Source organism: Anser cygnoides, chromosome W (genome assembly GCF_040182565.1).
Source record: "Anser cygnoides isolate HZ-2024a breed goose chromosome W, Taihu_goose_T2T_genome, whole genome shotgun sequence".
NCBI lineage: Eukaryota > Metazoa > Chordata > Aves > Anseriformes > Anatidae > Anser > Anser cygnoides.
The window spans coordinates 15757976-15765644 of NC_089911.1; the positions used below are offsets into that span (position 1 = coordinate 15757976).

Sequence of the window (7669 nt, forward strand, 5' to 3'; positions counted from 1 at the left end):
AACTTGGCAAGTGGAATCATCAAGTTTCAGTCCGTTTTCTTCAGATTCATTAATTAAACTAATAGCACCGTTCAGTGGAACAGTTTTTGGCAGCTCATGCTGGGATCTTCCTTCATCAGCATTCTGACAGGAAGAATGGGAATTCTGCAATGTACGGACTACCTTTCCAACCAAAATTCCACATTGCATTGCAATTCCTTTTAAATAAGCCCTTTGACTCCTCCTCAGATTTTCCTGAAGATTCTGCACCGTAAGGGACTGTGTTATCAGAGCTGAGTTTAGGATTTCCATTCACTGTTGGCTCCACAAAAATTTCAGCAGAAACTCTTTTTTTTTTTTTTTTTTTGTATTTGCTTCATTTGCTTTACCGACTTTGTGATTGTGGATGAAGGAACAGCCTTGTAGAGATCTTCATCCTCCACAGCACTGCTAAGACAGTCAGGCTGTGACACAGTCTGACGAGCAGGCAATTCATTGTGAATACTGATGGTGATCTTCTGGTTTTTTGACGTATCAGTAATTGAAGGCCTGGTAATCGCCTGTTTTTGAACACAGGCCATTGGTGGTGCTGAAGATGGCCTTTTTAGGGTGACACCAGTGGTATTTGCATCCTCTTTTATGGATCCATTTCCATTTAAACGACTTGAATTCTGTATTTAAAAAGAAGAAATTGCAAGATGGATTAATGCAGACACTGCATTTAACATTTTTAAACATGTCATTCTCCTACTAAGTATTTCTACAAATGGTCTTAACACCTAAAAAGCAAAACACACTGCCCTTTAAAGATAAATGCAAGTCCCATAAGTGTATTTAATTCCTGCTTTTGGTTTACTGCATATTGATATCAAATTAACATCATTTTTGAAAACCATCCAAACAACTTAACATTACCTAAAGCTATTCCCAAATATATTGATTTTCCCCTTTAAACATACCCCAAAAAGCCTGGAATAATTGTTCTGGTGCTCAGGAATAAGACAATTTGGTTTCCCTGTCTTAGCTAAAATGACGTCGATAGGAAAAACAAGTCCTCTTTTAAATGATTCGAGGCTTAGTACACTCTACTTAAATTGTCAAAGAGCGTAGCTCTCTGTGCTTTACAAAGCTGTCTAGGAGGTATAAATAATGGAGTCGCATGGCTGCGCAATTTAGCAGTAACCACTGTTTGAATGACTCTGGCCGTATCATGAGGGCTGTGAAGGAAGCTGCAGCGTGGGAAGGAAAACAAAACGAAGATGCCAAAAACCAAACAAAAAACCCCACACCAAATCCCAAACCCACTATCTGTTTGGTGCCATTATCTGCCCTCCCGCTTCCCTAAATTACCTTAATCATATGAGGAGGAAGTCGTGGTCCCAGAAATCCAGCCTGCTTACTGTTAGCCCCCCGCTGACCAGGGGGGAATGAACAGGGATAAGATGGTGCTGCTAAGTGAAAAGCACGTTCTCCGAGCGTCAAATCATAGCGCCTTCAGAAAAGAGCAGTGATCTCAGTTTAGTTTTTCTTTCAGCCTACTCTTGGATTAAATCCCATCCTATAATTTTATAGGAGCAGTTCATACGATATGGAAGCCTTTTCTACAGAAGACTTAGCCAAGACTACAAACTGAAAAGTAGGTAACAGTCTTCCTACTATGACTATCACTTTCAGAGCAATAATTCATTCTTACACCACAGATGACCTTCATTTCTCTCCTTCTCTAAATTAGTCAGCTACAGATAACACATATACAGCAATTTACACAAGTGCTGCAGTTTAAGGCCAAGCAACAAAAGATAATAAATGACAGAGAATCTCAGGTTAGACAGAACTGAATTAGATAAACAATAATCTTTTCCTGGGAGAGAAAGAAAAACACTTGCAAAAAGAAAAGTATCAATAACAGGAGAGTAAATCTCTTCTGAACACATTTTAATATTTATTTCATATTTACCTGATATAAAAAAGTAAGTAAGCTTGCTGACCAAGAACTCTTTTAATGTCAGTACGGACTACTTTTGCATCATTCATCTGATACCAAAGTCCATTACCAGCCTGCAAATAAAGACAACGATATCTTTAGATGAATTGCATGTTTTCCAAATGAAATCACAGATAGGAATAAAATACACACGTGTCAAATAAACATATAATGAAATCTTTTTCCCTAGAAACAGTACTACTAGTAACACTTTAACTGGTTTGCCAGCACAACCTTTACCCTGTTAGAAATGATGTTGACTTCTACCTTCATGTAGCATACATAGTGTCCTGAGCGACAGTTGATACCATGATGCACCAGCACCGCTTATAAGGTGTAGAGGAGTGGTTCTCCACTTGATTGAGACATGTAGTCTCGGAGGTCCAAATACTCAGGATATTTTACCTCCTAAAGAGAGACCAAGAAGACAGAAAAATTATATCAGAGTACTTCGTGGACTAGCCAGAGAAAAACACTTCCAAAAAACAGAGACTGGAATTATATGAATATATCTCTTGATTCACTAAAAATAAGTCTTCCCATAAGCAACGTTTAATACTAGAAGTTGCAGAGAACTGTTTTCTGACGAATTAGCCTTCTCAGAGGAAAGTATATGCTTCTTGTCAAGCAGGAACTTTACTGATATTAAGAGAAAGAATAAGCCACAGTCGTTAGTCTACAATTATTGTCTGAAAATATTAACAACTTTCAGCTTTGGGGGATGTCCCATTACATGATGACAAAGTTGCATTACAGCGGTAAATATACCTTGTTGATCTTTCCACCTGTGAAATCTGCAAATCTTTTCAGTGATATTGTGAGAACGTTGGAAGAACGGTGTATGGTAAATCTCTTGGATGCAGGAACCATCTTTTTACACCTTAAAAACAAGCAGAGACAAGTGTTTGAAAGCATCTTCTTTTTCGCCCCCAAAACAAACTCGTTTCAATGTCTCATGCATGCTTATGCTATTTGAATAGCATGCTCAGCGTTTACCTCACCTGGAAGTCATTTTTCTTTGAAACAAATCATTTTCCAGTAACACAGACAGCATCTATAGTGTGCTTTGTCATCAATACTGGGAACAAATCCAGCAGTCTAACAATTAGATGTATATTGAGGTAGAACAACAAAGAAGTATGACAGTATCATAATTTGTGCAGACATAAAATTCTTTCCCCTTAAACCCAATGTAAACGTGGAGACTATTTACAGGGGTTCCACAAAAGGACAAAGTCCAATCCACTTTCTAACCACCACCAAGCTCTTATATTTTAACATTGTGTGTGGTTTGGTTTTTTAAGTTAAACAAGTTTAATTTAGAAAGTTATACATGTACTTAAACATCATGAATTATATTTACAAAACATCCTACCTTTATATCCAAAGTGATATCAAGAAATGCCTCATACGTATCCGAAACTGCTTTGCAATTCAAGCACTTCACTGGAAGCAAAATATAAATGCTGAACAATATGTGGAGGAGACTAACTGTCCAAATTCAAGTTGTCGGTAGATACTACATTAGACAAACTGCAGACTGCTTTACTACCGACAAAAGACACAGATCAGTTCTAAGGACAGGAATATTTTTAAAAGTACCTCTTGATCTTAGAAATCCTCCAAATATTTGATGAATGATGGTGGTAGCTTGAGAAGATCTGTCCAATCTGGAAATAAATTATAATCAGACCTCAGAAGATTTAAGGCACACAGTTAACTCTTCAAAGAGTTTTATGAAAACCAAGGATGACGTAGACTTTCAGTTTTGATAGTAAATAAAGGACTACAAGGTGCTAGAGAACGTATAAAAGTGAATTTGTTTATGCTGACTTGGTGCTTCCATTCAAGCACGCTTCCTGCATAGCATCGACAGTATAGCGCAAGAACTCGTGTGCATCTCCTTGACTGCCAAAACGGAAATGTTGTCCTATTCCTAAATAAGAAGATGATAGTATTTACCTCATTTAAAAATGAAATAATTCTCGTATTTCTAAAATCTCTCTTCTTTATAGTGTTAAAACCATTTATACACATCAAATAATTATTTGAAGATTACAAGATACTGAAAAAGAAACACATCTGAAGCCACTTACGACTGAGGTTATTGATAACACGCGTAGGCTCGATGGCATCAACAGTGCAACGCAGGGCCTGGTTAATGGGAGTCTCCATCGTGCACATCATGCAAAAATCTTGTTCACGACCTGAAGAGTGAAAGAAGAAAGCATCCCAGTCCAGCGAAACAGACATAACTACAAACAAACATATAAGTAACATTTAAACTATAGATACAGTATCCACTCTCCTTGTCCCAACAGTCTCGTAACATTTCATTTCACACAACTTTATAGAAAAAAAATATCCATTAAGCCTGTGTTCAAGTGCATTTTGTGATGAGAAATCTAAAAGACTACTGCAAAGTCACGTTTGTGAAGGCTGACAGGAATGTGAACTCCACAGGCTGCAAAATATATGAGGAAAGAATATTTGACATTGATGATACAGCATTAAGAGAATGTGGGTTATTTTCAGCACAGTGCTGTCAGGTGAGCTTCATGATACAGAGCTACGAGTCCTTTGGGAGAAAGGAAAAACTAAAGTAATGTATGTAATAGTACTTCTGCCCTCCTTTTTTCAACAGGATTCTTAACTGAAACAATTTCTATATACAGGAAGAAAACAGTTAAATTTCTAGGTATCGATACAAAGATACCAGCCTAAAAAGCATACACGTTTAGTACAACATTTAGTTTATAGTACAACATTTTATTTAGAACAAAATCAGTCTAGATTTTAATACAGTCCCACAAAAAAATCTAGTCATGTTCATAACAGCTCATATTGCTTTCTAGGTTTTGTTTTTTTTTGTTGTTTTTTTTTTTTTTAAATTGGTTCAACAACGAACAGACCATTTATTGTAGTGCATTATGGAACCCAGGCTGTGAAGACTAAAGACCTATGATGCCAACATCCTAAATTTTATTGCCTTTCTAGCAGCAGGAAGCCCAAATAGCCCAAATGCCAAATGTTCATTAAATGCATTACTGTCCAATGCACTTCATTATTCCCATGAAGCAAGAAAAGATCCTTTTAAAAAAACAAACAAAAAACACACATGGTGCATTAAACGCACTCCATATGCTATTCTGAGCCCACTGCTAATACAATGCTCAAAGCCAGCTTCTACAGGTAAAATCAGGCAAGTAACTTTGTCCCACAGAATCACTGCTGTTCTTTCACCTTCAGAGCTATCCAACAGATTTAAAATACTGTTAGAAAGTACTCACATGACTGGCTGTGCTCAAGAGAAAGCATGTAATTGGCAAGTGGGGGGGGGGGGTAGGTCAAACACTGTAGAGTAGCATTAAGAAAACGTGTGTTGCCAAGATTGTACAGGCCAACTCCAACACTTTGTGTTTCTTGCCAATCCATACGTATCTTCTCAGGTGGAAAAAGAATCCTTTGTGGCGGAGCAATTCCATCATTAACAACTGCAAGAAAGTTATATTTAAAAAGAGATTTTGTTTGTTTGTTTCTAAGAAAGGCATTAGGTATATATAGGTATAGTAAATATGTAAAGTATATATAGGTATAGTAAAAATACTATTCTGCGGGAGCACCTAGAGGAACTAGCTACAATCCAAAACAGAAAAACTTATTGCAGACAGCTTTAATACCGCCAAATTCAAATTGGCTGGTCAACACAACGTTTTGGGAAAAAAAAGTTTAGTCAACCATTTTAATTTTTCTAAGGCAAGGCTAACTGCCATCCTGTTTTTAGTATCTAACGCCAAGTTCCTCTCCATCTATAATCTTTAACCTGATTACCTCAACTACTGCTTTTTTCCTTATTATAACTTAAACCACAAATTTAGACTTGAAATTATATGGTAATAAATGCAAGGACAATGTAAAAACAAATAACTAGGAATGACGGTACCCCTACAAATATCAGATCTTTTCCTGAGCAATGTTAGCATTCAAAAACCTGTGAATAATGGAAGCTGTGAATAGCAACAATCAAACGCTTTTCTTTGCAAAACAGAAAAGACACGGATGAATCTGTGCATTACAAAATGCTCCCCATATTTCTCTGTCGACTGTAAATATATCAAAATTAATTTCTGTAACGTCAGTCACTTCAGTTGCCTTAGGGGAATCGCTTTGGAAGTCTTTATTCACAGTAGTCCCGTTCTCTATCAGTGCAACAAGTAAGAACTGCATTTTCTACTTTTGTTTTGAAGAAAACGGAGGCAGGATAAAGCGCACGCTTACTTGCGTAGTACTTGAGTAGTAGAAGTCCTGTCACTTAATCTCAAAGAAACAGCCTTTAAGAACTAAATTGCTGGTATGAATGATTTAAAAGGAATCCCCAAACTAAACACACAAAGTAAAAATTTCCATCCAAACTCTATCAGTATTACTTTTAGCTTCTGCAGAACTAGTGGCTGATGCCATTTCTTTCACTTTCGTAGGATTTTAATCCATTACAACTCTGGAGTCTTTTTAATATAAAAATGTAAATGACATTCTCTGAGGGGAATCAGTTATTTATTGCATTTTTGGAGCTTTGCAATTATCTATTAATTATTACCTATTATCTAATAGATAATGGTTGTGATTTATATATAATTGTTGCTCGCGTTAGCAATGGAACACTATTACTTTACTGCCTGCGCTTTTCTGTTTCGTGTGCACAAAGGTACCTGCATTTCGCTGCTACTTTACTTCTGTCTTTCCAGGGCTCGCCCTCTACCGCACTGTCTACTGCACCAGTCATGATGGGTTTGTTGTGATTCTATAATGAGCCTAGCTTTTGAACACACTTTTTCTGGGCGTCACTTTGTGATAGCAAGTTAATTTGTGAGGGCTTATCACTTATGACCTGCTGCTCAGTAGGTACACGCTTGGCCTCTGTTAAGCAGAGAGTCAATCACAGCTTAAGATTTTGTCCAAGATGCCATTCACGAAACTGAGTTTAACCTTGACATAACTGAGTTTAACCTTTAAACCTGAAGCTTCGTTAAAGAATAAAGCAGCACCCAAGCCAGGAAATAGAAGTTAATCGTCACTTTACCCTGAAACGCACGTAACGCCAGTGAGCTATTCTGTGCTGGCAGGATTGCTGCCGGGATGGCCGACGAGGCGGTGGGCACAGGGGGCCACAGGTCCTGCTCCCCGGGGCCACAGGTCCTGTCACAGGGGGCTGCCAGGGGTCTCCAGGCGCCGGGAACAGCGGCAACAGCGGGGACAGAGGGGACAGCAGCGACAGCAGCCGCCACCTCAGCCGAGGCCGTCTCCACAACTGCCATAACGGCCTCGGAACGCCGCCCAACTCGGAGCTCCAGCGTGACGCCTTTTTAACCTGGCCGCGGTGCTCACGGCTACAAGCAGAGCGTTTCCTCCGGCGTGTCTTTACTGTCGGTGCCGGATCGGCCCTCACCCCGAGCTCTCCCTGCCGGGAGGGCTTTGCGGTTGGGGTTTCCCTCCCGCCGCCGCCGCGGGCAGGCGCCGCGCGCAAGGCGTCCGCGCTGGGGAGCAGCACGTCGCCCGCGGCGAGAGCCCGAGGGCGCGACACGAAAAAGCCCCGACGTGCGGACGAGGCGGCGGGGAGACGGCTCTGAGGGAGCCGCCGCTTCGCCCCGCCGTCCTCCTCCCCTCCCGGGCCGCCCCGCCGAGCCCCGTGCGCCTCAGGTGCTGCCC

The 7669-nt window shown here is 39.9% G+C and overlaps 1 pseudogene; it reads right to left on the reverse strand.

Moving 5' to 3' along the window:
• Positions 1-314: 314 nt before the first annotated feature.
• Positions 315-7278, reverse strand: LOC136788613 (ubiquitin carboxyl-terminal hydrolase 42-like; annotated as a pseudogene).
• Positions 7279-7669: the final 391 nt, after the last annotated feature.